The sequence below is a fragment of the Globicephala melas genome, chromosome X, assembly GCF_963455315.2.
Source record: "Globicephala melas chromosome X, mGloMel1.2, whole genome shotgun sequence".
NCBI classification, from domain to species: domain Eukaryota; kingdom Metazoa; phylum Chordata; class Mammalia; order Artiodactyla; family Delphinidae; genus Globicephala; species Globicephala melas.
Genome location: NC_083335.1, coordinates 40,819,439 through 40,831,271, shown reverse-complemented (window position 1 = coordinate 40,831,271; position 11,833 = coordinate 40,819,439). Strand labels below are relative to the sequence as shown.

Here is an 11,833-nt window from a genome sequence, read left to right as displayed (position 1 = left end):
CTTCTTGCCAGAGTACTGGAATCACAACTATCTTCTGAATAACCATTGAGAGGAAGACGCTGGAACCCACAAATAAAGATACCCCACATCCAAAGACAAAGGAGAAGCCACAATGAGATGGTAGGAGAGGCACAATCATGAAAAAATCAAATCCCATAATTGCTGGGTGGGCGACTCACAAACTGGAGAACCATTATACTACAGAAGTTCTCCCACTGGAGTGAAGGTTCTGAGCCACGTGTCAGGCTTCCCAACCTGGGGGCTCGGCAACAGGAGAAGGAATCCCCAGAGAACCGGACTTTGAAGGCCAGCAGGATGTGATTGCAGGACTTCCACAGGACTGGGGGAAACAAGAGACTCCACTCTTGGAGGGCACACACAAAGTCTCATGCGCACCAGGACCCAGGGGAAAGGAGCAGTGACCCCACAGGAGACTGAACCAAACCTACCTGCTAGTGTTGGAGGGTCTCCTGCAGAGGTGGGGGGTGGCTTTGGCTCATCATGGGGGCAAGGACACTGGCAGCACCAGTTCTGGGAAGTACTCTTTGGTGTGAACCCTCCCGGAGGCCCCCATTAGCCCCACCAAACAGCTTGCAGGCTCCAGTGCGGGGGTTGCCTCAGGCCAAACACCAACATGGAGGGAACACACCCCTCCCATCAGCAGACAAGTGGATTAGTTTTACTGAGCATGCCCTGCCTACCCACCACCAGTTCCACTCATCAGAAAGCTTGCACAAGCCTCTTAGATAGCCTCATCCACCAGAGGGCAGACAGAAGAAGCAAGAAGTACTACAATCCTGCAGCCTGCAGAATGAAAACCACAACCACAGAAAGTTAGACAAAATGATTATGTCCTAGATGAAGGAACAAGATAAAACCCCAGAAAAAGAACTAAATGAAGTGGAGATAGGAAACCTTCAAGAAAAAGAATTCAGAATGGTGAAAGTGAAGGTGATCCAGGATCTTGGAAAAAGAATGGAGGCAAGGATGGAGAAGATGCAAGAAATGTTTGAAAAAGACCTAGAAGAACTAAAGAACAAACAGAGATGAACAATACAATAACTGAAATTAAAAATACACTAGAAGGAATTAATAATAGAATAACTGAGGCAGAAGAACGGATAAGTAACCTGGAAGACAGAATGGTGAAAATCACAGCCGTGGAACAGAATAAAGAAAAAAGAAATGAAGACAGCCTAAGAGACCTCTGGGACAACATTAAACACATCAACATGCGCGTTACAGGGGTCACAGAAAGAGGAGAGAGAAAGGACCCAAGAAAATATTTGAAGAGATAATAGCTGAAAAATTCCCTAACATGTGAAAGGAAACAGTCAACCAAGTCCTGGAAGCGTAGAGTTCCAGGCAGGAAAAACCCAAGGAGGAACATGCCGAGACACATAGTGATCAAACTGACAAAAATTAAAGACAAAGAAACAATACTAAAAGCAACAAGGGAAAAATGACAAATAACATACAAGGGAACTCCCATAAGGTTATCAGCTGATCTCTCAGCAGAAACTCTGAAAGCCAGAAGGGAATGGCACAATATGTTTAAAGTGATGAAAGGGAAGAACCTATAGCCAAGATACTCTACGCAGCAAGGCTCTAATTCAGATTTAATGGAGAAACCACAAGCTTTACAGACAAGCGAAAGCAAAGAGAATTCAGCACCACCAGACCAGCTTTGCAAAAAATGCTAAAGGAACTCCTCTAGGTGGGAAAGAGTCTAGCAACTTAAAACAACCCTGTACATATATAGACAGCTATATCAAAACTTCATGTGAGAAGATATACAGACTGCCAACAAACACATGAAAGAATGCTCAACATCATTAATCATTAGAGAAATGCAAATCAAAACTACAATGAGATATCATCTCACACCAGTCAGAATGGCCATCATCAAAAAATCTAGAAACAATAAATGCTGGAGAGGGTGTGGAGAAAAGGGAACACTCTTGCACTGCTGGTGGGAATGTGAATTGGTTCAGCCACTATGGAGAACAGTATGGAGGTTCCTTAAAAAGCTACAAATAGAACTACCATATGACCCAGCAATCCCACTACTGGGCATATACCCTGAGAAAATCGAAATTCAAAAAGAGTCATGTACCAAAATGTTCATTGCAGCTCTATTTACAATAGCCCGGAGATGGAAACAACCTAAGTGCCCATCATCGGATGAATGGATAAAGAAGATGTGGCACATATATACAATGGAATATTACTCAGCCATAAAAAGAAACGAAATTGAGCTATTTGTAATGAGGTGGATAGACCTAGAGTCTGTCATACAGAGTGAAGTAAGTCAGAAAGAAAAAGACAAATACCGTATGCTAACACATATATATGGAATTTAAGAAAAAAAATGTCATGAAGAACCTAGGGGTAAGGCAGGAATAAAGACGCAGACCTCCTAGAGAACGGACTTGAGGTTATGGGGAGGGGGAAGGGTGAGCTGTGACAGGGCGAGAGAGAGTCATGGACATATACACACTAACAAACATAGTAAGGTAGATAGCTAGTTGGAAGCAGCCGCATGGCACAGGGATATTGGCTTGGTGCTTTGTGACAGCCTGGAGGGGTGGGATAGGGAGGGTGGGAGGGAGGGAGACGCAAGAGGGAAGAGATATGGGAACATATGTATATGTATAACTGATTCACTTTGTTATAAAGCAGAAACTAACACACCATTGTAAAGCAATTATACCCCAATAAAGATGTTAAAAAAAAAAAAAAACTTCATGTGAACAGCAAACCCAAAAACTACAATAGATACACACACAAAAAAGAAAAAGTAACCCAAACACAACACTAAAGATGGTCAGCAAATCACAAGGGAAGAGACCAAAGAGGAAGGGAAGAAAAAAGACCTACAAAAACAAACCCGAAACAATTAAGAAAATGGCAATAGAACACACATATCGATAATTACCTTAAATATAGATGGACTAAATGCACCAACCAAAAGACCCAGACTGGCTTAATGGATACAAAAACAAGACCCGTATATATGCTGTCTACAAGAGACCAACCTCAGACCTAGGGACACATACAGACTGAAAGTGACGGGATGGAAGAAGGTATGCCATGCAAATGGAAATCAAAAGAAAGCTGGAGTCGCAATACTCGTATCAGAAAAAAGTAGACTTTAAAATAAAGACTGTTATAAGAGACAAAGAAGGACACTACATAATGATCAAGAGATCAATTCAAGAAGAAAATATAACAATTGTAAATATATATGCATCCAACATAGGAGCACCTCAATATTTAAGGGGAATATTAACAGCAATAAAGGCAGAAATTGACAGTAACACAGTAAGAGTGGGGGACTTTAATACCCCACTTTCATCAATGGACAGATCATCCGGACAGAAAATCAATAAGGAAATACAGTTCTTAAATGACATTAGACCACATGGACTTAATTGATATTCATAGAGCATTTCATCCAAAAGCAGCAGAATACACATTCTTCTCAAGTGCACGTGGAATACTCTCCAGGACTGATGACATGCTGGGCCACAAAGCAAGCTTTAGTATATTTAAGAAAATTGAAAATATATCAAGCATCTTTTCCAGCCACAATGCTATGAGATTAGGAATAAACTACAAGAAAAAAACTATAGAAAACACAAACACATGGAGGCTAAACAATATGCCACTAAACAAGCAATGGTTCACTGAACAAATCAAAGAGAAAATAAAAAAAAATACCTAGAGACAAATGAAAATGAAAACACAATGATCCAAAACCTATGGGATTCAGCAAAGGCCGTTCTCAGAGGAAAGTTTATAGCAATACAATCTTACCTCAGGAAACAAGAAAAATCTCAGATAAACAACCTAACCTTACACCAAAAGCAACTAGAGAAAGAACAAAGAAAACCTAAAGTTAGTAGAAGGAAAGAAATCATAAAGATCAGATCAGAAATAAATGAAATAGAGACAAAGAAGACAACAGCAAAGATCAATGAAACTAAAGGCTGGTTCCTTGAAAAGATAAACAGAATTGATAAACCTTTAGACAGACTAATCGAGAAAAAAAGGGAGAGGACTCAAATCAATAATATTAGAAATGAAAAAGGAGAAGTTACAACTGACATGACAGAAATATGAAGGATCATGAGACATTACTACAAGCAACTCTATGCCAATAAAATGGACAACCTGGAAGAAATGCACAAATTCTTAGTAAGGTCCAGTCTCCCAAGACTGAACCAGGAACAAATAGAAAATATGAACAGGCCAATCACAAGCACTGAAATTGAGACTGTGATTAAAAATCTTCCAACAAACAAAAGCCCAGGACCACATGGCTTCACAGGCGAATTCTATCAAACATTTAGAGAAGAGCTAACACCTATCCTTCTCAAGCTGTTCCAAAAAATTGCAGAGGAAGGAACACTCCCAAACTCATTCAAGTGAGGCCACCATAACCCTGATACCAAAACCAGACAGAGATACCACAAAAAAAGAAAATTACTGGCCAATATCACTGATGAACATAGATGCAAAAATCCTCAACACAATACTAGCAATTCGAATCCAACAATACCTTAAATGGTTCATACAACATGATCAAGTGGGATTTATCCCAGGGATGCATCGATTTTTCAATATCAACAAATCAATCAGTGTGATACACCACATCAACAAATTGAAGAATAAAAAACACATGATCATTTCAATAGATGCAGAAAAAGCTTTGGACAAAATTCAGCGCCCATTTATGATAAAAACTCTCCAGAAAGTTGGCACAGAGGGAACATAGCTCAACACAATAAAGCCCTCATATGACAAACCTACAGCTAACATCATACTCAATAGTGAATAGCTGAAAGCATTTCCACTTCAATCAGGAACAAGACAAGGATGTCGACTCTCACAACTTTTATTCAACATAGTTTTTGGAAGTCCTAGCTATGGCAATCAGAGAAGAAAAAGAAATAAATGGAATCCAAGTTGGAAAAGAAGTAAAACTGTCACAGTTTGCAGATGATACTATGTATAGAAAATCCTAAAGATGCTACCAGAAAACTACTAGAGCTCATCAGTGAATCTGGTAAAGTTGCAGGCTACAAAATTAATACACAGAAAACTGTGGCATTTCTATACACTAACAATGAAAGATCAGAATGTGAAATTCAAGAAACAATCCCATTTACCATCACATCAAAAAGAATAAAATACCTAGGAATAAACCTACCTAAGGAGACAAAAGACCTGTACTCCAAAAACTATAAGATGCTGATGGAAAAATCGAAGAAGAGACAAACAGATGGAAGGATATACGATGTTCCTGGATTTGAAGAATCAATATTGTCAAAATGACTACACTACCCAAGGCAATCTACAGATTCAATGCAATTCTTATCAAATTACCAATGGCATTTTTTCACAGAACCAGAACAAAATATCTTAAAATTTGTATGGAGACACAAAAGACCCTGAATAGCCAAAGCAATCTTGAGAAAGAAAAATGGAGCTGGAGGAATCAGGCTCCCTGACTTCAGACTATACTACAAAGTTACAGTCATCAAAACAGTATGGTACTGGCATGAAAATAGAAATATAGATCAATGGAACAGGATAGAAAGCCCAGAAATAAACCCATGCGCCTATGATCAATTAATCTATGACAGTGGAGGCAAGACTATACGATGGTGGAAAGACAGTCTCTTCAACAAATGTTGCTGGAAAAACTGAACAGCTACATGTAAGAAAAATAAAATTATATCATTCTTTAACACCATACACAAAAATAAGGTCAAAATGGATTAAAGACTTAAATATGAGACGGGACAACTCCTAGAGGAAAACATAGGCAGAACACACTGACATAAATTGCAGCAATATCTTTTTCAATCCGTCTCCCAGAGTAATGGAAATAAAAAGAAAAATAAACAAATGGGACCTAATTAAACTCAAAAGCTTTTGCACAGCAAAGGAAACCATAAATAAAACGAAAGACAACCCACAGATTGGGAGAAAATGTTTGCAAATGATGTGATTGACAAGGGATTAGTCTCCAAAATATACAAATAGCTCATGTGGCTTAATATCATCAAAACAAACAACCCAATCAAAAATGGGCAGAGCACCTAAATAGACATTTCTTCAAAGAAGACATACAGATTGCCAACAAACACAGGAAAAGATGTTCAACGTCGCTAATTATTAGAGAAATGCAAATCAAAACTACGATGAGATATCACCTCACACCAGTCAGAATGGCCATCACCAAAAAGTCTACAAACAATAAATGCTGGAGAGGGTGTGGAGAGAAGGGAACCCTCCTACACTGTTGGTGGGAATGTAAATTGGTACAGCCACTATGGAGAACAGTATGGAAGTTCCTTAAAGAACTAAAAATAGAGCTACCATATGATCTTGCAATCCTACCCCTCGGTATTCATCCAGAGAAAAACATGGTCCAAAAGGATGCACACACCACAATGTTCATTGCAGCACTGTTTACAATAGCCAAGACATGGAAGCAACCTAAATGTTCATCGACACAGGAATGGATAGAGAAGTTGTGGTACAGATATACAATGGAGTATTACCCAGCCGTAAAAAGGAATGAAATAATGCCATTTGCAGCAACATGGATGGACCTAGAGACTGTCATACTGAGTGAAGTAAGTCAGACAGGAAAGAGAAATATTGCATGATATCGCTTATATGGGGAATCTAAAAAGAAATGATACAAACGAACTTATTTCCAAAACAGAAACAGATCACAGACTTACAGAACAGACTTATGGTTACCAGGAGGGAAGGATGGAGGGAAGGGATAGTTAGGGAGTTTGGGATTGACATGTACACACTGCTATATTTAAAATGGATCACCAACAAGGGTGTACTGTATAGCACAGGAAACTCTGTTCAATGTTATGTGGCAGCCTGAATGGGAGGGGAGTTTCAGGGAGAATGGATACATGTATATGTATGGCCAAGTCGCTTTGCTGTGCACCTGAAACTATCACAACATTGTTAATGAGCTATACACCAATATAAAATAAAAAGTTAAAAAAAAATCCAAAAAAATAAAATAAAAAATTAAACCTTTATAATAAATTCATTCAATTTTAGCCAGCTCGATCATACAAAGTAAATTTCTCTTTCTCTCTCCTCTACTTTCTATATCCATTTAGTGTGTCCTGTATTCTCCTCTTTCTCATTCTGAAACAACAAGTCATTCTACTGTAGGACAAAATTACCTTTTCCTTTACCAAAAATGCATCTCCATACCTCACACCTTTTCTTATCCCCAAACATCCTACTTTTCTTACATACAGAGATGAAATAATTTCCCATAGTAATTTTAGCAGTTTTAATTATATGTATTAATTAGAATTCTTAATGCTTACAAACCGTAAGCTCTAGTGAAAACTAGGAAGTAAGCAATTGTGAACTGTCTGTTCCATACCAACAGTTTGTAGATTGGCAAATTTATGAATACATTTGATAATTTTTAAAAGCATGTGCTTCCTCATAGTACAAACTTTCAATGTGGCACAAGACATTTTTGCTGACAAGACCAAATATCTTTTGTTCCTTTTTAATAAGGGGACAAAAGTAGGTAAACCTAGACGTATGTTTAGCCATTAATGTTTCAGTGTATTATTTTGAAATGATCTAGATATTACAAGAATATCCATAATTTAACTCAGCAAAATTCTAAGGTTGTAAGTTACTAAAAGTTACTAATTTGGGAAACTATTTTTAAGGAGACATTATAAAACATAATTACTCCACAAGTACAGAGCCCACGCACTCTGGAGCCCATGCACCACAACTAGAGAGTCTGCGCACCCCAACTACTGAGCCCACGTGCTCTGGAGTCAACACACCACAACTAGAGAGAAGCTTGCGTGCTGCAATGAAGAGCCTGCGTGCCACAATGAAAGATCCCACGTGCCACAACTAAGACCTGACACAGCCAAAATAAATTAAATAAATATTTTTTTAAAAAATAATTACTGTTTGAAAGTTCTTTTATACACTTTTATCTTATGTACATTTACTTAATTCACTTGCTCTAGAGATCTTTTACAAATCTTTTACCATTTGGAGGTAGAGCAGTATCACACATCTCTAACATACACATAGACATACAGACAAATAAAGATATAGCTTTCATTTTAAAATTTAGCAATGATATAGGTACAATAGTTTAAAACTCACTAATTTATAATAGAACACTTGGATTCAAACTGTGTTTCTGGCAGATGGAAAAGTTAAGGTTATCTGCTCAGATGGCTAAAGCTTTTTACCACTATTTGTAGAGAAGACTTTTAAGATTTTTTCATTTGTCTAGTTTCCAAATAGCTCCTTTTTTATTTCTTTAATTTCTGACAAGAATCACCTCCCTGAACTTTGCATTTAAAAGAGATGCTCTCAGGTCCTAGAGAAGACAGAGTTGAAAGTCAACATGTCAAAGGCACTGAGAAAAGATGTAAATTTTCTCTAAGAATGAGTTTTGGTGCATATTTGCCTATTATCAAAGGCCTAGGATAATTATTGTTTAAATGTTCCTTCTTTTTCTTTGTCATTTGTTTCTATGTATGTTTTTAATTTCCTCTTTGATTTCTTCAGTGATCTCTTATTTAGTAGCATATTGTTTAGCCTCCATGTGTTTGTGTTTTTTATATATATTTTTTCCTGTAATTGATTTCTACTCTCATAGCATTGTGGTCAGAAAAGATGCTTGACATGATTTCAATTTTCTTAAATTTTCCGAGGCTTGATCTGTGACCCAAGATGTGATCTATCCTGGAGAATGTTCCGTGTGCACTTGAGAAGAAAATGTATTCTGCTGCTTGTGGGTGGAATGTCCTATAAATATCAATTAAATCTATCTGGTCTACTGTGTCATTTAAAGCTTGTGTTTCCTTATTTATTTTCTGTCTGGATGATCTGTCCGTTGGTGTAAGTGGGGTGTTAAAGTCCCCCACTATTATTGTGTTATGGTCGATTTCTTCTTTTATGGCTGTTAGCATTTGCCTTATGTATCAAGGTGCTCCTATGTTGGGTGCATAAATATTTACAATTGTTATGTCTTCTTCTTGGATCGATCCCTTGATTACGTAGTGTCCTTCCTTATCTCTTGTAACAGTCTTTATTTTAAAGTCTATTTTATCTGATATGAGTATTGCTACTCCAGCGTTCTTTTGATCTCCATTTGCATGGTATATATTTTTTCCATCCCCTCACTTTCAGTCTGTATGTGTCCCTAGGTCTGAAGTGGGTCTCTTGTAAACAACATATATATGAGTCTCGTATCTGTATCCATTCAGCCAGTCTGTTTCTTTTGGTTGGAGCATTTAATCCATTTACATTCAACGTAATTATCGATATGCCCCCTAAGAGTAGGCAACAGTCAGTAGGACACTAGCTGCAAATGGGGTGCAACCCACATTTCTTTCTGACTATATTCTTGGGGCCTACATCCTGACGTTCGAGACACCTGCACACACAAGAAATGACAACCTATGTGCCCTGGGCAGGCAGAAAGCCAAGCCAAGTTCTCAGAACATACAAGACAAACAGGAAAGTGATAGCTGTCCCTGGGAGGAAAAGGATCAATAGCCAACGGGTACCTAAAACCAAATTCACCAGTCACAATTCAAAGAATTAAATCTTACAAATGTCTTTCTTCTGCCAATTGGAATTTGGAAATGAAGAGACACTGTAAGATTTTAACCTTCCCCTCTTGACTGGACACTACAGACAGAGATCCAGGAGAGCTGACTTTGGTAAGAATTCTTACCCTTAGCCAGCTTCTGCCAGTTTTTCAGGATCCCATCTGTAGACTCCAGAGCAAGTGAGGTGCCCCAGTGGAGCCCTTCATGGTTGCCAAAATGGTAGGAGAGGAAAAATAATTTTCCCTTTACCGTTCGAGCTCTTGGCTGAGACCCCCTGTAATAAAAGACATTAACAAGAGAAAAACAAATAAGTTTGTTAATATGTATACTTCATGTACACGTGGGAGATTCCCAGGGAAACTGAATAACTCCTTGAGATGGCCCATGCCACCACCTTAAAAACAGTCTTCAGCCAAAGGCAAAGAAAGATGTTGGGGGTGGGAGGAGAGGCCAGTTATTCGAGGTTACCAAGAAAAGCAAGGTTAACAAGGGTAAGGTTTGTTATGCCGACTAAAGTTGGTGCCTTCTCCATTGACAAGTGTTTCATGTGATTTCAAGTCCTCCTTCAGAGGGAAGAACAGAGAGGGAGACACTTACTAGTGGAGATTTCCGTTATAAATGTAAATGTTCCTTACAAAAGGGTAACTTCTACTCTGTTTTTAGAGATTTTCTTGTGTCTGCTGTTTCTTAAAATAATCAGCTCAAAATACTCCTTACACCACAGAAGCATATTTTGGGTGGCATGTTCTGCTACCCTTCACAGCAATGGATAGTACAAATATAAATGGAGTATTCATGTAAAGAACAATATATATACCAAGTACCATTTGAAGACACATTAGCTAACAAAATACATGAAAACATAAAGAGCTGTTATTTTCAATGAAAAAAAGGCAAGTTGCAGAATATGAATAATGGGATTCTATACTGAAAAAGAAAACATGTATGAATAAATATTTTTGTGTATCTCTGATTACGATAATATTTCACCTACAGACAAACACATCTGGAGAAAATGCACCAATCTATTGAGAGTGGGCAACTTTGGGTCAAAGGACAGGTATCAAGCAGAAGGGAGAGTCAGGGTAATTTCATATTATAAATATACATTTCTGTATTGTTTGAAGAATTGTAAACAGGAAAATTTATTAAGAGAAAAATTTGAAAATAGAAAATACTATTTACAGATAAATAAGTTACTTGAGATTTTAGTGTTTTGGAAATATATTCAAGGAATACCCATTTATGGAGGAAAGAAGCTGAGTACAATTTTTGATAATGCATTTGTATGTGTAAGTGTGTCTCAGTTTGGGTTTATGTGGCTGAAACTTGATAGTTAATCTGTGTGCTTCTGTGCCTCAAGTTCTATCACCCTAAATATTCATGGGCTCTGGAGCCATGCTATTTGGGTCCAAATCCATGATGTGTCACTTTCTAAGTATGCTAGCTTAGGCAAAGTACTTAACCTCCCAGTTCTTTACTATCTTCATCTGTAAAATAAGGATGAAAAATGTCACACTGCAATTCTGAGAATAAATGTTACTTGACCCAAAACAAATGTTGGCTAATTTTAATACTTTCATGTTTTTATGGGCCATTAGTATTCTTGTAAGCACTGAAATTATGATGCAAATGGATGTTTATTGACATTGAATGACATTCAATTTGTGTTGCTAGTGAAGAAAGGCAGGGTATAACACTATAAGAAAGATGAAATTTTATTTTTAGACAGAAGTATGACTATACTTGCAGAGGAAAAGGAACAGGATGGTAAATATCTGGGAAAAGATAATAGACTATTCTTCTTTTCTTGAGTTCTGTTAAAAGATAAACTGAGGCATATTAAAATTTTTACAAATTTAATTGAACAAAGATTCATTCTAATTGAGCACCAAATGGGAAGTGAATAGGAATGCTCCACTGACAGGAGCCAGGAGAATGGGTCACTTAGGAAAGGTACGGAAACAAGGAAAAGAAATTATTTGGCTGGCAACAGCTTAAAGCTCACTTGGCTGTTTGTGGTTGGTTGTCCTTGGTTTTTGATTTTGTAACCTTGAGGCATTTACAGGCTTAGATTTTGGTTTGCTTACATGGGCCACCATGGCATTAGGGCCACCTCTAATGGCCCCCTTGTTTAATTACTTTAACAATTCCACCTTTTGGTATGAGTGGCA

At 37.7% G+C, this 11,833-nt stretch overlaps 1 protein-coding gene across 1 annotated transcript in view; it reads left to right on the top strand.

Annotated features, from left to right (window-relative positions):
• Nucleotides 1–7,841, top strand: part of LOC132594518 (nuclear RNA export factor 2-like) — an 80,060-nt gene extending 72,219 nt beyond the window's left edge. The window contains exon 22 of the mRNA XM_060292471.1: nucleotides 7,743–7,841. The gene's annotated coding sequence lies outside the window, so the exon portion shown is untranslated. The remainder of the gene's footprint in view (nucleotides 1–7,742) is intronic.
• Nucleotides 7,842–11,833: the final 3,992 nt, after the last annotated feature.